A 26,914-nucleotide genomic window follows, 5' to 3' on the forward strand; every position below is an offset into this window, starting at 1 on the left:
TTAATTAAAGAATTCATTAGAAACTTAAAAAAATATTTTAAATACTTATTTTGACAAAAAATACTTTAAGTACTTAAATGAAGAAAAAAAAACAATAAAATTTAGTTGCTTATTTATGATATAAGCCTAAATAAATATACGGACTAATCATTAGAGCACAAGGTTCTTAACCTTGAGGTCGTGAATCGAGTCCCACGGAGGACATTTCATAATTCGGAGGTCTCTTACAGAAGCTGCTCTCAACCTGATGTGGAGGTAGCCTACTATCTTACCTCCCTCTTACCCCATACATATGGAAAAAGAGACAGCCATATGCCATCATCCTTATCCATAGTTTAACTTTAATTTACGTTTATGAGATTGGATATAACTTAATCATACCAACTAACACGACAACATACGTAAAACAAACAAATCTAATCTTTATGTGTAAAATAAGCATTAATAACATTTACACATGCAAATAAACTAATATGATTTAGAAGCTTCAATTTATATATTTTCCAATGGACAACCTAACTGAACTTGGAAAGAAAAGATCCCTATCCTGTACATAAATGTCAATAAGAAGGGGGGAAAAGGAAAGATCAAAATTAGAGCTGCATGCTTCTTTCCATAAGACATCGAGCTGTTGTTAAGCTTGTTAGCGGACACGGCACCAGCGGTGGTGGCGGCAGCAGCTTTTATACGAACACTGAGCATAAATGTGGATGTCTTGAGGAACCCCTGAGCATCATCTTTTCCATGCAAAAAACAGAGTTTTGAGCAGGTGAATTTGCTCAGGCATAACATGGTAGGTTGAAGCCAGTGGCTTGGCTGGCAGCAAAGGTGATATATGCAGATCTCGATGAATGATGTCCCGATACATGAATCCTTTTACAGTTATGCAGAACCAGGCCTCAGCGGTTTTTTCATGGTGGTTTCGTATCGAACATCTCCGGATAAAACTCAGGGCCCCGAGAACCATATATAGCCTGTCATTTAATCAGTTAAGAAAAAAGAAAGGAAGTTGAGCATCAATTTCTTCTCTTTTATGCAAGAATAATCAATTCTTAAAAACTAAGATCGTGTGTTTCTTTCCCTTTTCTAGCATGGCTAAAAAACTGTACTCTCAGCAGCCTCTGGTTTAATTCAATGGATCATAATCATAGGCATCACCAGCTTTGATAAAGCGTCCCTTCACTCGCTTCCTCACATCAGCCCTTGCTTTGCGAGAAGCGTATCTCATTTGCTTCGCAAACCTATCATGCAACAAGGGTTAACATATTAATTCCTCCAGCATGTCGCATAATTTCTTTTGAAGGAAGAACACAAAAATTACAGAATTTTGTAAACACTTACTTCAGTGTCTTCTTCTTTTCCTTGTAACGCATGACAGCGTTGCTTCGAGTTGATGATGGGAAGGTTTTCTCATTACATGGCGGATGCCAAGGAGGCTCTCCCATCAGAAGCACTGAAGCCCCACAATCTTGATGATCTCCGGCACTGCTCTCTCCAGTAAGGCCAGAGAATGAGAGTCTTGAATTAGCATGCCTTGCCGTAAAACACAGAATTGAATCGGTTTTATTGCTCATTGTAGAATCAGCAGATGCTGCATGCTGGCTGGATTGCATTGATCAGTCCAACAGAGGAGCCCTGGACAAGGATGTTCCAATCATAATAACATTTTTCCAAGCACAACTTGAAATTCTAAGGGCATTATGAATGATTCTGTACAGTAAGATTCCTAATGAAGATTAAACAAACATGTAATAAACAAGCAGATTAAAGTGCCAATGTTCATAAGTAAACTGTTGACACAAACATGTTTTATAAGAAATTCAAATTATCAATAATGAAGAAAAATAAATAAAGATCAAGTACTAGTATATTTGCTAATTTGAGGATCCTAAAAAGAACTAATAGCTGAAATATAATATACATCATAAATACCAACATCAACACCATTAAAAAATGTATAAAATATGGAAAGACGACAATACTATCCTCAGAAAAAGGATGATATCGATACCACAAAGGAATAACAAAGGTTATGAGCGAACCTCAGCAGCAGATGTGTCTTTCGTCCCAGTTAAGTTATCAATTCCAACATTCTCTAAAAGTTCTTCTGAATGATTGAGAGTTACCCCAAAGAGTTCTTCATAGTTTTGGAGGTTCAAATCAACTTGATCCATTTTGAAGTCATCATACAGATCACATCTTCACAGAGTCCTGGACAATTTGTTTGAGGGCAGAATAACTGCAAATTAATGAAGTACAAATTAACAAAGGCTCCAAAAAGGAACATATTATCTCTACTAGTAATTAAAGGAAACCTGCAGATATTTTCACAAATATGTTAGAAATGAACTTGAACCATCTAATGCTAAATCCTACAGAATTATGAATAACGAGAGCTTATTCTAATCTCTTCTAATGTTAAAACAAAATTGTGATAAATTCCAAAAATGTCAACCATTTTCCCCTGTTTCTTGTGCCCATCACTTTCACACTGGCCTTTTCCTTCTCAATTAAAAAAGAAAATTGTAAAACTTCAGCATTGTAATGGAATGAGACTAGAAGCAAAAACAAATTCAAATGGAAGATCAGAGAGATCTGGACTCCTATTATGAACCCATGGCAAAAAAGGAATAAGATAACAAATATAGCCGAGGATAAGGTTACTGATTTAGTAATTTTATCTTGAAGGCCTCGCTGAACAGTTATCTTGACACAAAAACTTGAGTTACTTTTTGGCCAAGAAATAAAATATCAAAAGAGACCACTAAAAACGAAGACAATATACACTGTTTTCACTGGAAGATTGAAATATTTTACATTTAAATGAAAATCCAATCAAGTTCAAATAAAAATATATGCTGGATGGACCTTCGATTCCAGCATAAAAAGTAACCATGAAAAGCAAGGAATAGAAATTGACATATAGTTCTTCCACAGAAGAAACTAAACAGAAAAGGAAGTTGTCATTTTAACCCAAAGCTGGTTTTATTGTCAGATGGTGCAGTTATCACCAAACACTCGCTAGTAATATGTTTCCAGTATTAAGCGCAGATTGCATGAAGCATTTGCAAATTTAAACCCACTCTCGAAATGCTTATCATAGTTCTTTAATATTGTCCCTTGAAAGTACCCCAAGAATAGTGCATCTAAGTTTGCCAAAGATAAATATTCGAAGTTCATCATTTACCTCCGGCAGTGATGTTTCTGTTGATCCAACTGGCTGATCCAGAAGTTGTGCCGCAGATCTGATTTCAAGAATCGAAGTCCCATCCCAACCAGTTCCTTTATCCACATTGTGATCAAGATTAACTTCGGCAACACCAGCACTATTCTGGTAAATGGTGTTTTCTGTAAGGCCCCAGGATGTACTCTATGTTCTCAGAGATGCTCATCAGACCTAGTTCATGCTCACAAGAAGTTTCACCTGCCGAAGCTGGTTGTGAAAAAAATGACCATATGGAAGAAAGTTCTCCAGATGATGGGCAACCAGAGTAACAATTTATTGTTTGCCTCTTATGTGTAGAATCCGAAATAGAGGTGTCATGACCATTCCAATCACAGTTCTGACAGAGGAAAACCTTTTCATAAGCACATCTAACAAAAGCAGGCTTTGAATTGCATCTTTCACATAACAATGTTCTTGAACGGCGTTTTGACAGTGCATTAGCAGAATGGGCTGTTCAATCGCATGGCAAACATAAACAGGCATCATCAGACTGACAATATACCATCGATGGTTGATCCCCGCAGAAATCACAAATGTAACCCGTTTTTCCAATCACACTACAACTAACCGAAGCCTAAAATTTATCTCCAAGATTTACAGACTTCTAAGCAAACTATGTATCAAGCAGGGCAAGTAACTTCTCATGTGATCCCAGTCCCAGGTTGATATTTCTTCATGCCTTTCAATATCTGTCATATAGAGAGGGGAAACAAGATTGTTTTTAGAAGAGATTCCAGTTCATATTTGATGTGAAAGCAAGCTAATCCATATCTACTGACTATATGGGGTACCTTAAATATTTAAATTTTGCTCATACAATAATGATATAGCAAAGGGTTCAAATTCTACAAGTCACTCTAATCATCCAGGAGTTCACATGATCAACACTGTTTAAGAGTGAAAATCACTATTTTTCTTCTCTATAATTACAGCCAAAAAAGTTCTAAGCACCCAGAAACAAACAGAAAACAATAAATTATCACTATGTTTCATTCCAGAACATGTAAAATTAAAATATCTAAGGAAAACTTAGAACTTTAAACGAAAGGCTGGAATCAGTAATCAAAGGAAAACTACACAAGCAAACTACTAAATAAACGAAAAAAACAGAATATCAATTGACCAACGAGCAAACCCATAAACAATAACAAAAAAAGAAATCTAAAACCCAGAAATAAAATCAAAACTACGAGAAGGGACAGAAAGTAAAATCAAAGTAAAAGCTTAACCAAGAAAGAATGAGAGATTTACCGTGACCAAAAAAACAATAAGGTGACAAGATCCGTTACTAGCTGTAATACTGAAATAGGAATTTTATTTTAAAAAATAAAAATTACAAGGAGAAACCCTCGAACAAAGAGCTTCCCAGAATTTATATCTCTTTCCTTGTTCCTTTGCTCTGTTTTGAGTTTTATCGGTATGCCGATTCCTCTGTTTTGAGTTTATTCCAGGAAGAGATAGAAATTGGTGGGTGTAGAGAGGGAAAATGATGACTAAGCTAAAATTGCAAATAGAGAGAAGATCAAGTATTAAAAAAATAATTGTCCCTTGTTTTTATCGTAATAGGTGTTTTTATTCGTAATAGGGTAATGAGAGGTAAGATAGTAGGTTGTTCCAATATTAAAGTTGAGAGCAATTTTCGTAAGAGACATTCAAATTATGAAATACCCTCCATAAAATTCGATGCTACGACCATGATCTCAAGATTAAAAGTCTTCTGCATCAAGTATTAAAAAACATATTTTTATATAGCAAGTAAATAAGTGTGAACAAGAGAGGCAAAATGGGAAACTGGGACTCTTACCTTTTCAATCTAAAAGCTTCCACCATCCTATATTAAAAAAAAATGCAATCTTGCTTATGCGTGGATTATGTGTCCAAATCTGAGAAGGAAATCAAGGAACTGAATGAGATTTTGACCTACAAATTAGGGTTTAGTTGAAAGGAAAAAAAAATCATTTTATGTGGGTTTGTAGTGTGGAGATGGAGAATGGTTCATGCCAAGAGCTGATGCATAAAGCCACTTCAAAGTATTTATAAGCGAGGAATGGAAAATAAGTACTTTTCCGTTAACTCAAGTAAATCAAATCCATTGAATAAAATATTTCCAGATTTATTCAGTTAGCTTCTTTAATTTTGGTTGTTAAATAAATTTATTTTTTATTAAATTAAATAATTTTTTAAATAATAAAATGCGTTGATATTTTAATTAGTTTAATCCATATATGAAACTAAATATTCAAATAATTAATTAAATTTATATATAATTTATTGTTTAAAAAATTATTTAATTTAAAATTTAAAATCGAAAACCAAATTAAATTAACTAATAAAATCAAATAAACTAACTGAATAAATAAAAAGCAGTTAAGTCAGTTAGATTTATTTGGTTAATTTAATTTAACTCGCTATCTGATCACCCAACTAAATACGGCCTAAAACATGCTTAAAATAGGTAAAATAATAACTTTAGGGTATATTGATATTCAACTTATGAGTAGTAAAACTCAAAAATGAACTTTAAATTCCAGTAAGTCAAATGACTACAGATACTTTTTACAGTGATAGATTCATAGTATTTCGGGGGTGAATAAATTTAATATTTTTATTAGTTATCTATTTTATTGATGATATTTGTGTCTACATTGAAATTTTATTTATATTAATCTTATTAAAAAATTATGTTATTAATATATGTGTATGTCCTAAACAATGTTTCTGAATCTATTAATTAATATGTATATTTTTTTAATGGTTTACGTGATTACAAGATGGTATCTATTTAAAAGTATTTTAACATATCGATAACACACATGCAATCTGCAGACGTAACTGTTCGAACTCAAGATCTTTAGAGAGAATAACATTCTCTTTTATTACTGGGGCCACTTGATGGATTCGATAGACATCACTCAATCATATTCGTTAAACTATACTTGCAATCAAATGAACACAAATATAACATCAATGCCAAACATAAGTCATTAGGTAGGGACATGGACTAATAACAACATCATTTCTTTGTCGATTGTTTTAATCTGTAATTGTTCTCACCATTCAAAGTTATAGTTCTCTAGTAATTTGAATATCTTAAGATTCATTCTAAATATATCCAATCATCTTAGAAAAATAGAACCAAAATTTTCTAAATTAAATCTCAAATCTAATATTTACTAAAAAAACTCAAAAAATTAATGAAAAATTATTTAATCTTTGCGGCCTCCTAAAATCTTTACAAATTTTAAAACTTTATGTTATTAACGAGTGTTGGCTCTGTTACCAAGAAGAATAAAGTAAATGAAAACAAAAAGCATATTTTCTTTATTAAGAAAATAAACCTTTAAATAGGTATAACGCTTGAAAGCTAAACTTAACAATTAAAAATAGAAACAAAAGTGCTAGCTAAAAACTAGGAACAAATTACATGGATAACAGATTTCTAAAGATTAAGACATATACTATGGACTAGAACAACCAACATTATTAACATTCCCTCCCTAAATTTCTGAAACATAAATACCTTGAATAGTTTGGTCATTATATCATCAATTTGATCTTCACTTTTAGAGTAGAAAGGATCAATTATTCTATCCTTTGTGAGATCTTAAGAAATAAAACTTCACATCTCTGTGTTTTCTTCTTCCGTGTAGAGCATGATTTTTGAAAGTTTAATAGTCGAGCTATTGTCACGATCAGGGTTTTAAATAGCGTTCGCGGTCGCGTCACGTTTAACACGGTTGCGAACATAACAGATGTCATTGCGGGTATTGCGGACGTAAATTTTTTAAAATGCCGCACAACTTACCCTAAAATGACTAAATTAAATATAATTAAAATAAAATTGCAAAATTTAAATTGCAGAAATTTAGATTACTGAAATTAAGATTAAATTAAATAAAAAATTAAAGTTTACATTTTAAACTAGGGATTAAATTATAAATTCTAAAAGTGGGAGGGATGTCAAATTAATATGTCATTTAAAATTATATTTTAAAAATTATTAAAAAAAGAAATAAAACAACCCCCTCCCCCTTCTTGGCCTTTCTGCCTCTCCTTTCCCCGACCTTTCCGCCTCCCCCTTCCTCCTCCTCCCTCCGATTTCATTGTCTGAAACAAAAAAAAAATTTGCTTTCACTCTCAACTCCCCCTTCCTCCTCCCCTTGACCTTTCATTTTTTGAAACAAAAAAAATTGTAGTTGAAAATTGGAATAACAGTTGTTACTTCCCGTTATCGGCGCAATCAACCGTTTCCCTATAAATTGCGGGCGCGAAATTCCGAGATTGGTGTGAATTTGTGACCCACCGCAAAAATCATGAAAACCGGTTTCGAACGGCAACGCTACCGCAATATCACGACCGTTATCACATTTTCGGACAGCAATTTGATACCCTGGTCACGATAAATTGCAATAGCTCTTTTCTTGAACTTCAATTCTTCAAGAATATTTTTAACCAAATAGTTTGACATGTACATGAAGTTGTTGCAACGAATTCAGCTTTGTTGATTGACAAAGTAACAATTGATTGCTTTCTAGATGACCATAAAACAGTTCCTAAATCGAGCATAAAGACGCGACATGAAGTTCTTTTTCTATCATCCGTATTGCCTGCATAATCTCTGTAGTAAACCCAATAAAATCTAAGTTATTGTATTCTTATAAAACACTCCATATTCTTTTGTTCCTTGTAAATGCCAAAATATTCTTTTGATAGTAAGGAGATGCATCTCTGTTGGATTCTCCATATACCTATTGACAGTAAGGAGATGCTTGTCTGATCATGTTGTAGTTAAATACATCAAACTACCAACAATTTGCTTATATAGAGTGTTGTCCACCTTTTTTCCTTCCATGTTTTTGTTTAACTTCAAACCAAATTCAGCCCGTGTACTTATTGAATTGCATTTAGGGATGGTAGACGGTACAATTTTATGAATTTCGCGTCGTACCCACTCCAATTGGGGTGGGGATGTGTATAAGCTTAGTTGGTAGTGGGCGGGTGTGGATGTAAAAAGTAATACCCGCCGTGGGTAGTGGGTAGGTGATGGGTTTGAGACCTTACCCGTCTCGCATCCACTCGTACTGCATCCGCATGTCCCACATCCGACTACGCACTAACTACCCACCATATAAATTTTAGGCCATTATCAAGTCACTAACCTAAAGCTAGAGCACCTCAGGAAGAAACAGAGAAATACAACAAGTACACAATTTCAAGGAATAAACAGTTAAGGTAAAGACAACTAGAACACCATATCAAGTCACTAACCTAAAGCTACAGCAATATGGCATAAATGATCATCCTTTCATGATAAAAATCAACTAAAAAGAGAGCAGCATAACTCTTCACATGCCAAAACAGCAACTTAAAGTTGAAAGGAAAACAACATTTAAATAAGGAACAAAAAAATGATAACATAACAGCAGTAGTGCAATACCACAGTTTTGAGGGCAATGGCAACTAAAGTATATTTTATTCTAAGGAAATAAACCAAATGAGAGGGAAAGAATAAAAGAGGCAATGGAAGAGAAACTGATTATTGAATTTAGGTGATTACAATAGTTTAAATAAACCCACATGATGACTTTTAATAGGACTTTTCTGCTAAAGATAAAATTCTATCTAGAAATAGAGATTACAAAGACTCCTAAGACTTATTTTTCCTCATCATAAAAGACTCCTAAACAAAGAAGACTTCTACAATGTTGATTCTAACAAAATTCACAAATGAAACACACACTGATATATAAAGAAGGGAGTTTCTCAAATATGCCATGAGGAATGAAGATAGGAACATAACAGAAGAAAACCTGCAGGTCGCCAAAGAAAAGTGCAATCTGAAATGCATTTGCAAATTCCGCAAACTGAATATAATGTTGTGTTAAGGATTCTGCTAGATTTCATCAGCAATATGAGAAGGAAAAAAGTCACATAGGTAATCATTGGGTTAAGGATTCTAGAAATTAAAGTTGGATTAGCAAGACATGTATGCGTAAACCGTGATCATTGGGTTTACCTGGATATAGACATTATCAACAAACAGATCAATATTCATATATATTGTTGTCGCTTAACAAAGCAATATTGGACCACAAACTATTGGTAAGAACTAGGAATACAAGGCTTGTACTTACAAGACTTGCAACAGTTTCAGATTTCAATAAATGAAATATATACGGCTGTTAAATCTTGGACCACAAATATACTGTTACCGCTTAACAAAGCAATATTGGACCACAACCTCTTAAATCTCGATTCAACTTTCAGTCCAGAATATCCATGTTCTAAATGTACAAGTAAAACGAGATACAACAATCATGCAATCATGAAATGTACGGCTGTTCTACCAGAACTAAAACACATCAACGGCCCACTAAAAGAGAACCTTGTTGAGCGTTCATGATGTAATATTCTATCCATAAAAATAGTGGAGAATGGAAATTGAAGCGTCACCAAATACTGTTTAGCTTAATCCACATAGTTGATAGACTTATGTAAGGAAAAAAAAAAGAAATTAATTTGCCTAGAAGGATCTACAATTTCCTAACTAGAGCACTACAATGTTTTCCAAAATTTCAAGACCTATGATGTGAACATAGATAAAACAGAACAAGGCAAAAGGAAAATTAGAAAACCTATTTGGTTTAAAACTTACCAAGAAGTGCATAATTGCTTTAGGCACAGAGTCCTCTATATTCTTCCTAACAATGTCGTAGTATGATCCTAAGAGTAATTTGGTGATAGCAATTTCAATAGCTTCGGTTTCTGAACGGTCTTCTGAAGGCCTCAAGATAGATGGGGTCTGAAAGAAGAAAAAAAACGCTTGTAAAAAACGAATACTCATATTTTTTTTAATTTAGTACTGGAACCTTGCGGGATTATCTGATGTGTATGCACCTCTCTCAAATGGATCATGAACAAGGCCTGCTCCATGTCATGGACAGGTTCACTATGTTGCTTGTTTGTTGAGCTCTCTTTCACTGATGAACGGTTATCACTGCCACCAAATATTGATGAAATACCCCAAGTTGAACCACTTGTACCTGATAAACCCCACATATAATAAACATTTTACTGTTATGCTGCTTGATAATTACATCAAAACACTTTGAGTGCTATCAAAAACCCAAAAATTCGGATCAGAAATCCCCTAGACAAAAGAAAAGGGGGCAAGGGAAAAACCATCAATATTGGCCTTCTTGTTAGACAACAATCACAAATAGAACATCAGAATATCATATAAGAATTCAAAATGACAGCCTAAAATGCGGTACCAGTGGAAGGATGAAGGAGTAAAATGTTGCAGGTTAGTTATCGTCAACAACTGACGGATGAAGGAGAGCATAAAAACTCAAGTCTTCACAAGGATCAACATCCTGTAAAACAAATCAGTTAACAAAAACTCAAAATTAGCACCAAGAATAACTATGTACATAAAAAGCAACTGTATAGAGCATTTCTATCTATCAACAATTTCTAGAATTGTAATGTATGACTCTTGTTGATGTTTGTTTGTGCTCTAAATGAAGCATCATCGATACGTAAAAGATATGAAGGTTTTATTTTACTACTAGAATAGAGGGAAGGTGAGAATCCAACGAATAATTTTAATTTTCCCCTTAAAATGCAAGAAAAATTATGAAGCTGCAACACCAATGGCCTCCGTGTAACAATCCCTTAAAATGCAAGAAAAATTATGAGAATCCAACGAATAATTTTAATTTCCCCCTTTTTTGAAATCAATTTTACAATCCCCTTTTTTAATTTTAGAAACCCAACTTCTTATTTTCAGCATGGAGAAAAATCTTGAGAAAAAAAAAAGAAAGACAAAGGGGAAAGGGAACTTACATAAGAACATAAGGAACAATGTCTTCGGAGCTACCATTTGATTCCAGCAACCCAACTTGAAAATGAGAGAAGGTAAATTGCAATGCGACGGAGGTCTATCTCAGGGAGATATAGAAAAGGTAAGTCAGAGAGAGAAGACCGTGAATGGAGAGAAGGCAGAGCTATTTCGGACGTTGTCCCGAAGGGAAAAAAAGATTTGTGAAGGGAAGAAGAAGGTGGAACAAAACTCATTTGAGGACGTAATGGGATTTTTATTAGGGTTTCAACATGTAAATTGGGATAATGCGGGTACGTGGTATTGGCATTTTTCAAAAATCGGCATTATATATCAGAATATAGCGGCGTTTAATATACAAACACCACTAAAGTAAAAGAATTTAGCGGCGTTTGTGCTTAAACGCCACTAAAGTTTAGTATTTTGTTGCGTTTTTATAACAAACGCCACTATTGATGAACCTTATTGTGGCATTTATCTAAAAACACCGCTAAAGTACTCTTTATCGCGACGTTTGTTGGATAAATGCCACTATAAATGAACCCTATTACGGCATTTACGCTAAAAACGCCGCTAAATGACTATTTTATCACGGCATTTGTTAAAGAAACGCCGCTAAAGTTTCATTTTGCGACGTTTGAATTGTAAACGCCACTATATGTTTAAATTTTATGACGTTTACTCTCCAAACGCCGCTAAAAATACCGCTACATAACAGTTTTGCTATAGTGACAACACCTTTATTAGAGTACATGTTTCCTTTTTAACTGGAGCTTTGAAACATTATAAAAGCTTCATATATTTCATGTAAAAAATACACCCATTTTTTCTTCTAAAATCATCAATGAACGATATAAAATATCATTTACCTCCATTTGATATCAAATTGATAGGTCTACACAAGTTTAAATACACAAGCTCCAACGACTTTTTCGCTCTCCGTGATTTTACTTTTTGAAATGGTTCACGATGTTGTTTATTAATGACATATTCTTCACATACTTGAGAATGAATTTGAATTTAATGGAGTTCTGTCACCATATTTGTAATACCTAACATTTAGCTAGTGGCCAAAATGAATAAATTAAAAGTTTAGTGGCCAAAGTATAAACTTAGAAAAGTTTAGGGACTAAATTATAATTTATAAAATTTATGTATATTAGTCCCATAAATGAATATTTTAATCCAATAATGGCATTTTTGTGTTACCTGGATTTTCGTATGTATTATAAGCTATAAAGCGATAAAGTTCGAAAACTTCGGATAATCAGATCGAATCAAATAATTGAGATATTTTGAAGGATAATAAGACAAGGTTAATAATTTGATTTGCATGCCTTAAAATGGTAGGATTTAATATGGGCCACGGGATTTAAATTGATTTTCCATGTTAAATATGAGACGTTGGATGAAAAATGACAATATTGCAATTTTGGAAATTTCCAAGCGTAAAGTGGGCAACTACTAACTTATTGGTTTATGTTTGACCTTTGAATAAACAAGTTGACATGTGGCAAGTTATGGAGCATTTGATTATAAGGGCAAAATGGTCATTTGACATTAAAATAAATTTTTATTCATTTTAATTAAAAAAATTAAAAAAATTAAAGTATATTTTTTCAAGACTTTTCATCTTTCTCCATTGTCGTGAGCTTCTCCTAATGTGAGAAAAATATTTTCTTTTTTATTTTCAACCAATTTATTAGGAATTTGGATGAAAGCATGAAATACAAAATTAATCTACATGAAATTCTCTATCATTTTTGTTCACGTTTGACACGCTTGAAACCCTAATTTCTTAAATTGGATTGATGAAGGGGAGGTTAGGTTTTGATGTTCTAAGGCTTGATTATGATGTAGTTGGTGTTGTAGAATCATTTTCATGTTTGAAAGATGATTGCAAACTATTATAAATGGTTAAAAGAATGTTTAGCCATGCTACAATTTTTATAAAAAACTGAAGTTGATTTTGATATGGAATTTATTGTAAATGCTTAGAAATGATGTTTTAAAGTTGAATTCATGCTTGAATCAAGTTGAAGACCATGTCAAAAATGCCCTTTGATATTCGACCATAAGGGAAATAATTAGCAAAACTTATGGAAAAATTATATCAAGGTTAGATATGATGAATGGATGATTTTACTAGCTTTAGAATGTTGTTTGGACTACTTTTGGAAGTATGTAAAGGTTAGGGGATCAAATCGCAAGATGTAAGAATATTGGGTTTAAAGTGAAAATTGGTTAGAAATTGGTTATCATACTTGAAAGAGTTTTTGGAAACTTGAATTTGAAGTTAAATGGAAATGGACCATTTTGAATATTTTGGAAATATTAGGGTTAATTCTAAAAGGATTCAATTTGATGATTAAATTGTGAAATTGGAAATAGTTATGTGAATTATTCATTAAATTGAATATTGAGGGATTTGAAGTTATAATTTGAAATATTATGATTGATATTGATCATACGAAATGAATTTAGTATTGAATAAGAATTGAAAGAATTTTTAACAATTTCTTTCGTATAATGCGTCTATGTTAGTAAGATACTAACATGTACTTTGAAATGTATTTGTTTTGTAAATGATGACGTGTAGATTGTGATCCAAATCGAGATCAAAGCAAGGTTAAAGCTAAGGAAAAAGTTCAGGAGTAAGGATTGAATCGATAATAAGGGTTTATAGTAAAGTATATCAGGTGAGTGCATTACTATATTTATACTATTATATATGATACAAGGAAGGTGTTGGGATTTTACGGACGCTCTAATCAACAACCGAAATGGTTCGCCCAGAGGGGTTGGATCGGTTTTTGTGTTTAGGGAGTAAGGAGATTGAAAGATAGAAAATTGCATAGCGATTTATAGTGGTTCGACTTCTCAACCAAGTCTACATCCACTACCTTAGCTCCTCACCAAGGATTTTTCAACAAATTCACTAATTTGTTCTTTCTTTTTATAGGATAAAGAGATGACCTTTACAACTCCCTAATTTTTACGGGATAAACTAGAACCTTTCCCTTAGCTTTTACACGGGATAAGCTAGAACTAAAACCCCTTTACAATGAAAGGAAAATGTAAACAAGAAAACCTCTCTAAGGTGGGTGTTTACAAGATTGAGCTCACAAGAACAAAAATATTTACAAGAAAAAGATGAAATAAGAATGAAAAGCTCTTCTCTTGTGTTTGATTGCTTGGATAGTTGTTCTCTTTCTTCTTTAAGTATCCTCAGTGTTAGGATTTTTGGAAGCTCGATTCGACAATCGGAACGATTTGCAAAGAGGGGTCGGAAGGGTTTTGTGTTTAGGGAGTAAGGAGATTGAAAGATAGAGAATTGCACAGCGATTTATAGTGGTTCGACTTTCTAAACCAAAGTCTGCATCCACTACCTTAGCTCCTCATCAAGGATTTTCCACAAATTCACTAATTTGTCTTTCTTTTGAGGACAAAGAGATAACCTTACAACTCCCTAGTTTTTCCGGGCTAAACTAGAACCTTTCCCTAGCTTTTACAAGGGATAAGCTAGAACCTTTCCCCTTTACAAAAGGATAAGAAATGTAAACAAGAAAACCTCTCTAAGGTAGGTGTTTACAAGATTGAGCTCACAAGAACAAAATATATACAAGAGAAAGATGAAATAAGAATGAAAAACTCTTCTCTTGTGTTTGATTGCTTGGATAGTTGTTCTATTGCTTCTTCAAGTGTCCTTAGCTTGTATTTATAGCTTGGAATGTGTTTGAATTCGTATATAGCCGTTGGGGATGTTTTGGAGTCGTTTGGAGATGAGAATCCATTAATAAAACAGCTTGGAGCGTGGGGGGAATCGGTACCCCCAGGGGGGGGAATCTGTTCCCCCTGGGGGGAATCGGTACCCATTTGGGGGGGGATCTGTACCCCCTGGACATTCTGTTTTCTCGGAGCTAAAAACCTGCAGGGGGAATCTGTACCCCCTGGGAGGAATCTGTACCCCCTAGACAATTTGATTTTTCTTGGCTTTGAAACGGTTTGAAATACTTTGTAAAATTATTTTAAAAATAGTTTAAGTGTAAAACACAATTTTACACTTTAGTAAGGATTAAAATGAACTTTGAAAGACTTGGAGTAATATTTTGATATTCAAATAATTATATCGAATATACTTAGAAAATCTTTTAGAAAATCTTAAAATTCATTTAAATTAATTTGTTATATCGAAACATCAAAATATTTTCAACACTCAGCTTGTATTTATAGCTTGGATGTGTTTGATGTTGTATCTAGCCGTTGGGGATGTTTTGGAGCCGTTTGGGATGATTTTTCTGCAATAATAGGTTGCCCATAACAGGGTGCATCAGTACACTATCAAGGTGCATCGGTACCCCTTCATTAAATTCAAATAAACTAGCCGTTGCAGCCAGGGTGCATGGATGCACTGCAGGGTGCATGGATGCACTACAAGGTGCATGGATGCACTGTGCATCGGTACACTTGTGGTGTATCGGTACACAAATTATATTCGGTGTTTGAGCAGTCTTAGGTGCATGGATACACCTGCAGGGTGCATCGATGCACAATGTATGGATACACTGCAGAGTGCATGGATATACTGCAGGGTGTATGGATACACTTTGACACCCTTTAGCATTTTGCTCAAATCTGAATTTAATGGACTTTGAATTATTTTTGAAACCTTTTTAAAACTTTGAATAAATTCAATTCAAATCCAAAAACATTTTGCCTTTAAATTTGTTATATCGAAACATAATTCAACAAAAGGCTTGCGATTAGTCAACCTTAGATTTTTAAAAATGAAAATGATTTGAATTGTATTATATGTTTTCATAATATTTTTCTAAATAAAACTTGAACGATTTTGGGTATGAATTGCCCAATACACTATCATATGATATTTTGATCTAACTATCGATATTGATATCTTTGATATACTGATGATATATGATTTTGATGAAATGCCCATTTTATGTATATTGAGAGTCTTTGGTATAATTGGCATGCCATAAGAAGTATTGGTACGTAACACGTATGTGTTGATGGTGCTTTCGTGCTCCCATGATACATTATATGACATGTATGTGTTGATAGTGCTATAGTATTCCTATTCTAGTACACTGATACTTATGTGTTGATGTTATCTTTGAACATTCTATGTGGCACTAAAAGTGCAAATTGTGTATACTTGTATGTGACTCGCATACCTTACATTCTCATTCATTATACATTGGGTTATGATTTGAATGAACTTGAAAAGTGTATGTTTGATCGGTACGATTGAAAGTAAATCGTTCATCGAATATTTTGATTTGATATTAAAAGTTGCATATATATATATATATACAAACTAATGATTTTCAGGATACATGATGAGAAAATGGCTTTGATGAGTCTGTTTTATATGTTCATATATTACTATATGATATTTTTTGTACTACATTTTATATGATATTCTATTCGGAGGTCTTCTACGGAAGTTGCATTCAACCTGGTGTTAGGGGCAGCCTACTATCTTACCTCCCCTTACCCCATTACATATGGGAACAAGGGACATCCATTTATTTTATATGATATTCTATATATCAATATACTTTACTTTAAAAATGTCTTACTAAATGAATACTTAGCGTGTGATGATTTTCACGCGTAGATAAAGAAAATCAAGTGGAGTAAGGAGCTTAGTTTGCCATCGACAACCGAAGATCATTTTCCCTATATATGTATGGCATCTTTTTTATAAATATGAACATGAATATGAATCTTAAATGGGTTGTAGTATATTATATGTATGAATTTTAATATACAGTAGGTAATTATACTGATTATAATATGGTTTGTCGATGAATATTTTGGTAAGGTTAATTTAACTGGATGTTTAAATGAATTTTATTTTAAGTAGTTTTTAGGTAGTTTTATTTTATTATATGATATAGTTATAAACTATTTGGTTGCTTCCTTAAAATGGATTTGATTTGAATGTTAAAAATATTATATTTTGATTTTACGCGATTAAATATCTTTTGGTCATTGATGTTAAATTGAATGATTTTTAAAGAAACAAAAATTTACTGATTTTCGAATAATGAATGTTTTAGATATTTCATGTGACATCTCTGGCTCGTATTCGATGATAGGTATTGGAAAGGGTTATTACAATATTCTTTTGTTGTGAAATTTTTAAAACTCCAAAATTTAAATGGCTATATCGAAAATTTTAAAACCATCTTTCATCTTTCAACCTTGTAGGAAAACATAAGTTAGTGAAAATGGGGAGGTATAACGGAAACAACCTATTAGATGTCATGTCAATTTGGGCAATCAATCCCAATTTCTCATCTTGAATTTTGTAAACCCCATCTTTAATGCAAAGTTCATATCCTTTCTCTTGACGTTATCCAATATTCAATAAATTTGTCTTCAAGTGTGGAACAAAAAGAACATTAGATATAGTCTGAATATTATTGCTTTTTGTTTGAATTGTTACCTCTCATTTTTCAATTACAGACACTCTTAAATCATCACTAAACTTCAAATTGTCATGGAAAGACCCATCTAACGAAGAAAATGTAGACTTGTCACCGTCCATATAGTTGCTACAACCTGTTTCCAAGTATCATAAATACTTCTATATTTCTTCTTTCACATGACAAACCATCAGCAAAGACATTTCTTATTCATTTTCTGCAAAATTAGTTCTTTACTTTTTTTATTATTCAAATTGACTCGATATTCTAATTGATAATGATCATGCATATGGCATCAGAAACATTGAGTACCGTACTTATCTACTGACTTTGTTTTACAAGATGTAGAGTGATAGTCTCAGCGTCATCTTCCTCTCTTTTGAAAATGATTATCATGTTTTTGATGTAGTTTTGAGTAACAACGATCATTGTTTCCTTTCCCTCTTATTATGCCTTTATTTCTTCTATGACCACGATTGCTTCTAATTGTGGAATGATTATATGTAGAAGCTTTCAAAGCATGCTCATCTTTCTCCTGTTGGTAAAGTTTTCATTCATGAATCAATAAGGAATTTTGCAGCTCATCAATTGAAAGTTTCTCAATCATGTGAGTTTCCTCAATAGAGCAAACTATATAATTGAATTTTGGAGTCATGGAGCGAAGTACCTTCTCAACCACGGCAACATCATCTATTTTGTCACCACAGATACACATCTTGTTTATAATGGTCATTATACGTGAAAAATAATTGGTTACGGCTCACCCAATTTCATTCGTAGTGTTTCAAACTTTGAATAAAGTGCTCGAAGTTGTTGCCTTTTTTCCTAGTAGAACCTTGATATTTTTTCTTCATGGAATCCTAAATATGCTTGGGTGCGTCTTTGCATAGGATGATTTCCAAGATTGAACAATCAATCGCTTGGAAAAGATAATTTTTTTCCTTTAAATCTTTCAAGCACAACCTTTCTATTTCCTTTTTCTAAGCCTCTGTCATTGCTATGTCATTTGATGGTTCTTCAATTCCCATATAAACAATATGCCAACCTCGTTGGACCTCAAAAAATTCTCCATCAACGTACTCCAGTGATAATAGTGACCATCAAAATAGGGAATTTTTGGTTGAACAAAATTGTCAATGGCCATCACTTTGTTTGTTATTAATGCAATGAAACAAAAAAAGAACCAGCTCTAATACCATTGTTAACTAGAAGAATAAAATAAATGGAAGCAAAAAACATATATTATTTATTCAAAAAATAAGCCCTTAAATAGATAGTACATATAATGGTTGAAAGTTAAACATGACAATTAAAAACAGAAACAAAATTGCTAGCTAAAAACTAGAAACAAATTGCATGAATAACAAATTTTAAAGACTATGACATATACTATGGACTAGAACAACCAACATTATTATCAGGCTCAATTTTTTCCTAATGTTTCGATTCTTCATCTTGATCGATTGAGTACCAACCTATTTTGATGTAAGCTCGTACTTGTACCCGTTGTAAATCTAATTATTCTTTCTATTTTGTCTTTGTTTGGCAAAAAAGATTTGGATTTCCAAAATCTCCTCACTCGTCTTGGTCTTCTTCGGAGATAATAGGGTAAATTTGGATTTGTATTATTCCAAGCTAGATGATTGAAACTTTAATGTGTTCAGCAAAAATAAGTAAACACAAAAGGATTTTGCTTGTGCTTATTCAAGGCATCAATAGAGCTTTTTCTTTTTTTGCAAGACTCGGGTTTCTTAGTGGATTTTAAGTATAAGCTTGAAAAAGAATTAGAACTGACTCTTGAATAAGGGGAGAGTCTTTGGTTACAAAAATTGAGATGTCATTGGATCATCTATGGCAACTAAAATTCAAAGTTCTTTTGCTCTTATACGTAAGCAATGAGGCAATCCAATTCTATTTCATTCTTACGACAGTAGATGGTTCTTGGTGTTCAGATTCTAATACTCTTAAGGAGAAATTTGTTTCTTTCTACAAGTCTTTATTTACAAGTGTTGGTGAAGTTGGCTACTTGTAACACCCTAAACCCAAATGGGCCTAAAGTGTCACATTGGATTGCTGAGGCAACTCCTGATTTTCAAAAACTTGTTCATTTTCTTTTTGAAACATACAATATGATATCAAAATAGACATGCATGAATGTTATAAAAATATTTTGTAAACTGGAACTTTGTGAAACATATTTTAAAAAAAGTAATACAACTCAAGTTTGATAAACTAAATACACAAGGATCCTATGAATACAAATGCCCACCTAAGCTACAGTACAATACTCTGGAAGAGGATACCAAATGTCCTACTATGATGGTGCTCCTCGAACGGCCTACGAACGAAAAACATCCAAACGTTGAGCTTACAAAGCCCGATAATAAAATCGCTAATCTAGAGCAGTATTATAAGTTTCATAAACACAAACATGCTAAAGACGTGGAACTAAGTAATAGCTACATGCATGATCATAATCAAGGGTTATCCACTTAAGGCTTAATTATTCTATCACTTAAGTAGAAGTCACATGTTTCCCTTAATCCTCTGCTAAGTCCTTTCCATGAGTACACCTCTGTTGGGTCTCTACCCACACTAACTGTAACTGTTGTGCATACTCTAAATGCAACACATAACTCCCCTATACATTATTTAAGTGTGATACTGACACTTCTATACATTATCTAAATACAACAATGTGCTAGTATCTTGTCTCACATAGCATCAGATACTAGACTGCTAGGATGGGATACCAATATCATATAGTATCGGTAAAATCCCCTTTAAGCTGCTAAATGATCTCCTATATCACATAGCTTCTAGTAGACCATAGAGGGGGAATCCCGGTATCACATAGCATTAGTAATTCCTACCTAATCCTGCCCAATTGAAGCATTGGCTTGGTATCATATATCATCAAGCTAAGCTTTATGGATAATTGAACTGCACAGATGTAACTATACATCATAACTGAGGGACCAAAGGTCGCATAACACTAACAATGCTCCACTAGGGACTCTAAGGTAAATTGACTACACACTAGCATAGCTTGGCATACTAAAGTAAGTTCATTCTCTCATTAGTTGTTATCTCACTCATTCTCTCATCTAGAACATCGTACAAAGGTTTTTTTATCTATTGCATCTGTTAGTTAATTAAGTTGCTCTAATCTAGTCATTAGTTAATTAAGGGCATATTAGTCATTTATTTCTTTAAGGATTTCTCCATGTGTTTCATATTTTACGATAGTTACTATCCATACTATTCACTGGTTGTATTACTTATTAGCCTGATACCTGACTCGAGTTAATTACTGAGTAGCGACACTCTAATCGTTCTTATCATACTTTTACTCAATTCCTCCTGAATTGGAGGGATGACTTATTCATTCTCAATTCACTGACATTCTTGTAGTACACAATTCCTCTATTATAAAATCTGACTTACTTATCGTACCGCTTGTCTATAGATCCTTTGTAACAATCCTCGTTCTTAATTACTCGATACGTGCTTGACTGATGATACTTGGATGCATCACGCCTAATATGGTTACTTTGGCTCCTCGCATACTAAGTCCCAGCATTACGGGTCATCCTTGACTCTTACGGGCCTTAACGAGGTTGAAATAACCATCTAAAATTAGTAGTATTGATACTCTACTTCAAGTATTGATATCCTATCGTTAAGTATCGATATACCATGAGTATTGATAGTAAAAATGGCTTTTGTTTGCTAAAAAAGTGGTGTAGTATCGATACTAGATACCCTAAGTATAAATACTATAGACACAATATCGATACTCCTATTTTCAGTATCAGTACCCTTTATCAGCGTCAGATTTGGTACCCTTTCCCAGCGTTAGATTTGGTATCCTTTTGCAGCGTTGGAAAATGAGTATCGATACTCCTCCCCAGAAACCTCTCTCTTAGGCTCGAGAAACACCCAAAAACCATCCTAAAGGTCTTAGTTTGATCCTAAAACATGTGCTAAAGCTTAAGGAAGTTACTTAGAGTCATAAAGTACCATAAAACACATGTTTTACATCAAAAACATCATCTAATCATGAAATCAAGCATAGACCCTAAAATGTTCAAATACTCAAATCTTAACAAATCTTCATGCTTATTAAAACCTTAACACCACAAAGGATTAAAAAAACACTATATTGACATTAAAACCCGAAATAAAGTTCCTTTAGCTAACCAACTCACTCCTCTAGGACTTGGATGATAAAACCATCAATTTCTCTAGTAAAATAAGAAACCCAAAGCTTGAATATACAAAAAAAAGGTTGTTTGAGGAATTATAGATGAAATTGAAGCTTAAAATAAGTATGAAATGGCTCAAATAACTCACATTGAGCTATGGCACTTGGAGAAGATGAAGGAAAAGGAAATGGGAATGATGAAATGATGAGAATAAGATGAAATGAGATATAAAAGATCTTATCTTTTTAAAAAGGTGAAATTACACATTTGGTCTTTCCTAAACTTTTTAATATTCAAAAACCCTCTTTTTATGGCTAAATGGGCCTAATTCCAATCCAATTAAACTTAAATTGGTCCAATGTCTTTGATTATGAACTCTATGAGGTCCACATACCTCTTGGGTAGACCCGAAACTACTAGCTCATAATTTGGAGTGTTACACTACTCTTTCCACATACATGGCTAGTTCCCAAGACTTGATGGTACCTTAGTACATTCCTTGACTTTGTTGATCACTGATGAGGAGATCAAGCATGCGATATTTAAGATGCAATGAAATAAAGCTCTAGGTATTGATGTTTTTCATGCATTTTTCTATCAACACAATTAGGAAATAGTTGGTCCTAAGGTTTGGCACCTGATTCATGAGATTTTTACAAATGATCATGTTCCGAAGGAAATCAATCACACTGTACTTGTTCTCATTCCAAAGATTGCTTAACCGAAAACTATTATCCAATTTTGGTCCATCAGTTTATGCACAGTTCTCTATAAAACTATAAAAAAGATTGTCGTCAACCGTTTGAAACCGCTTTTACTTTTTTGGGTTTCTTAATGTCAAACTAACATTGCTCTTGGCCCTTTAATTTATGATAATATAGTTATTACACATGAGGTTATTCATTCAATGAAAAAAATATATAGCAAAGGTAGATAGATGACTATTAAAATCGACCTTGAGAAGACTTATGATAGACTTGAATAGTCATTTATTAACGAAACCTTATCTAATATGGGTTTTTCAAAAGGGATTTGTACTTTAATTATGAACTGTGTATTAACTTAACCAGTTCAAGTATTGTGAAATGGATCAACTATTGACTCTTTTCGACCCACCCACGGTATAAGACAGCGTGACCCACTCTCATCATATCTTTTTGTTCTTTGCATAGATCGTTTAGCACAATATATTATGAAAGCAGTGGAGGATAAATCTTAGAAGCCAATTAAGCTTTCAAAAGAGAGTCTTGCTATCTCTTATATGTTTTTTGTACATGATCTTATCGTGTTTGTCGAAGCAAGTTTTATCCCAGATGGATGTTATTTAAAGGGTTTTAAATATTTTTTGAGATAGCTCGAGGCACAAAGTTAGTTTGCATAAGATGAATATTTATTTCTCCCGGAGTTTTCATAACAACATTTGTGAGGATATTAATAGTGATTCTTGTTTCTCTTGGGTAGTTGATCTTGGAAACTATTCTTGTGTTTCATTGCTTCATAGTCGTGTGACAAATGCACGTACCATTATATTGTATAAAAAGTTCGTGATAGACTATCTGGTTGGATGGTAAAACACCTTTCATTGACTAGTCACATTACTTTTGTTAAATCAATCTTGGTTACGCTCACTTCGTATATAATGCAAACTAGTTATTTTTCTAAAGGAGTGTGCGATGTTATAGAACATATTATACGCAAATCTATTTGGGAAGGTGCTAATGATAAACTTGGAGTTCATCTTGTGGCTTGAGAAGAGGTTTGTAAGCCTCTTAATGAAAAATAGATTTAGTCTTATCTCTCAAAAAGATCAACTTTGGGCAAAGGTTTTACATGGGAAATACAAGAAGTTTGAGTTGATTACGAAATCTGTTGATCATAATGTTTTATCACGACTGTAGAAAGGATTTCGTACGATTTGGAAGAAGGTTCGTGGTGTTATTTTATTGACATTAGGCGATGGCTCTAGCTTTAACTTTTAGACGAATGAATGGCTAGGTGATCTCGACCCTCTCTAAAAACTCTCTCACACTCAAGATGTGAGAAAGGGGTCATCGATGGAAAAAATGAAGAACTATTATGTGTGAAGAAGAGATGAGCAATAGTGATTGTGTTTTACTAAAATGTGAAAATGAATTACAAATAATGATTGATTTAATCCACTACATTGCTAGGCTTATATAGCCCTCTAACAACCTACTAACCAACTAACTGAAGTGCTAACAAAATAACAAATACTAACTAATCTTATTAACATTCTAATATTATAATATTCACCCAACTTCTTCAACCTTCTTGATGAAAAGACGAACACTTGAAACAAAAGTGCGATATATCCTTCCGTTTGACTTGAATCGGAAGTGTTGATGCCTCCTTCCGTTCGACTTAAATCGGAAGTGCCGATGCTTCCTTCCGTTTGACTTGAATCGGAAGTGCTGATGCTTCCTTCCGTTCAACGTGAATCGGAAGTCCCGATTCTTCTTTCCGTTCTTCTTATTCATCCTCTTATATAAGGTTCCTTGACATTTTTTTCATAGACACTTGGTTGTGAAGCTTTCAAGTCCCATGACACTTTGAGATAGAAGCAACAAATCATGATGATGCACAATCCAAAATAACCAGCAATACAACACCATGCAGTACACCATATTATAAGTAGTAGATGAAACAAAGCCAATCCCTAGTAACGATACATCGCCAAAGCATAGTCGAACAAAGTCTCGTAAGCAACGAAAACTTTGAGCAGAAAGAAAAGTAACATAGAACTTATGGTAGCAATAAATGGTGGAAAAAAATAGCAGTCATTACACACTCAATGGTTGTCCTATACTTTCTGCACTTCATGAAATGAGTTGAAGCACCAGCTCCCATGGGTGGTGGAAATGGATCACATTGGTGTGCTAAGTATATAAAGGTAGTAATGAACATTGGTGTACCTTCTTTCAGTGTCATGAAATCAGTCTCAGGATTATTTTCTGTTGAAGCAAGGGATATAGTCGTCGCCAGGGCCTTCACACCAGGTTTTCTGGACAAAGATGTATTTGGATCTGAATGAAGAATTTTGTTGAACAATTTGCATGCTTTCTTGGTTTGACCCATGTCACCCAACAACGTTCCCAACAAGAATTTCCAATCAGTAACATCTAGTTGGGAAGAAACCAGACGGTATATCGCTTCTTTTTTTTTTAGCCTCAAGCATATGGTTTACCTCAATTTCAAGAAACGCTGATCGACTTCCACAACCGCAAAAAATGATAAAGTTTGCATTGATTTTGGATCCTGTTTTTTGTCCTCTGCCTCCTCTTCTCTCAGCAGAGCAGGTTCTTTCTCAATCACCGTTACTGGTACAGAGTCATCTCAGTCAGTGAAGTTTGAAAATTTCTCGATCATCAAAGCTTTGCTCAGATTGTTTTGGAGAAAGTGTAAATGAGAAGTTATGAATCAAACTTTGGCTTCTTTGGCTTTCTTCTCATTTTGGGCAAGGGCTACGACCCCTTCTAACCTCTTGATAGTAGCTTCTCCTTCCCCGTAACGATCCATTAACAATCGGAATAGCAATAAGTTGTTACTGCTCAATGGTGAGGATGATACTCATGGCAAAAACCACGACATCAAGATTATCAAAATAAACTCTCAGTAGCTACAGCTTGAGAGAAAAGGAACTCAATCGTCGGTGCAACAGCGGAAGAGTAAACGACGCCAGCATATTTTAGCGAATGATACCATGTGAGAAAAGGGCCATCGATGGCAAGAAATGAAGAACGATTGTGTGTGACGAAGAGATGAGCAACAGTGATTGTGTTTTACTAAAACGTGAAAATGAATTACAAATAATGCTTGATTTAATCCACTACATTGCTAGGCTTATATAGCCCTATAATAACATGCTAACCAACTAACTGAAGTGCTAATAGAATAACAAATACTAACTAATCTTATTAACATTCTAATATTCTAATACAAGATAACCATCTGGTCTACCAAGGTAAGGTTAATGAAATGGTAACCTCTAATAAAGAATGGAACTTAAAGGTTTTACGACCTATGTTATTGCAGTTAATTCTCTAAATGATCGCAGCAGGGCCGGTCCAATGAGTTTTAATGCCCTTGGCTAGATAATAATTTTATGCCCCTATACTTGTACCATATAATAGACAAAACATCATTAATATGCCAACTCCCACTAATGAACTCATTGAAATCGCGGTGTTTAACTCAGTCGGCAAGGAAACGAAAAAGTCTTCTAGTGATGGGTTTAGAAGGCTTGGTTGTCCGCAACATGATTGACCGATGATCAGATTTTAGCTGAGGGAGGTGATAGATGACTGAATCTAGTGCAATGACAAGCCAAGAAATATAAGACACCTTACGATTAATTCTTTCAAGACTCCACCTCTCGTCTACATGAATGATGGACCCTTGAGCCTTAAATCAATTAGAAAGTAACACTCCATGAAATCCTGAAATAATATGCACCCTACACCTCTCCTAGCTTTGAATCTCTTCTCAGAGCTATTCAAAATGGCGTTAAAGTCACACGTAAGTAACAACGAGGAATTTGTATTGATCTGAAGTTTGCTAAGGTCTATTCATAAAGCTCTATGTTTTTACCTCTCCGATTAACCATAAATAGTAGTGACCAGAAAGAGGGGCAGAAATTCAACCTCACTTTCGAGAGAACGAACTAATGGTGGATAACAAGAAAAAAACTTAATAGAGGAGTTCCAGAAGAGCCAGATTAATGCCCCCCTCAAACATGCTGTCCTGGGCTAAGGCCCATCTGGCACATGTATTAGGTCGGGCCTGGATCGCAGCAATCAAAACTCCATTATTTAGTGGAAGCCTGGATATTCCAGTTTGGAAGTGGGATATACTAAGCGGTGGTTTACTACTAAATGTGCCTATAACAAGTGTAGAGTTGTGACTTGTGATCGAAAGGGATGATCTATCGATATGAAGCTTACTAGCCAATTATCTTGGCATACAACATATTAGAACCCTTCTTTGGCTGATTTATAAAGGCATCCTTTTGACAAATGAAGGAAGAGCCTGTCGACACATGACTTCTGATATGAGTTGTTCCATTTGTGGTGCTGCCGTTGAAAATCTATCCCATATTTTTCGTGATTGTCTAGTTGCTTCTATGACTTAGACAAGTTTGATTAAATATAATCGACTAGAAAAT

General features: G+C 33.9%; 1 pseudogene; it reads right to left on the minus strand.

Moving 5' to 3' along the window:
- Positions 1-739: 739 nt before the first annotated feature.
- On the minus strand, positions 740-25,471 carry LOC120139096 (annotated as a pseudogene).
- Positions 25,472-26,914: the final 1,443 nt, after the last annotated feature.

Source organism: Hibiscus syriacus, unplaced genomic scaffold (assembly GCF_006381635.1).
Source record: "Hibiscus syriacus cultivar Baekdansim isolate YM2019G1 unplaced genomic scaffold, ASM638163v2 tig00110722_pilon, whole genome shotgun sequence".
Taxonomy (NCBI): Eukaryota; Viridiplantae; Streptophyta; class Magnoliopsida; order Malvales; family Malvaceae; genus Hibiscus; species Hibiscus syriacus.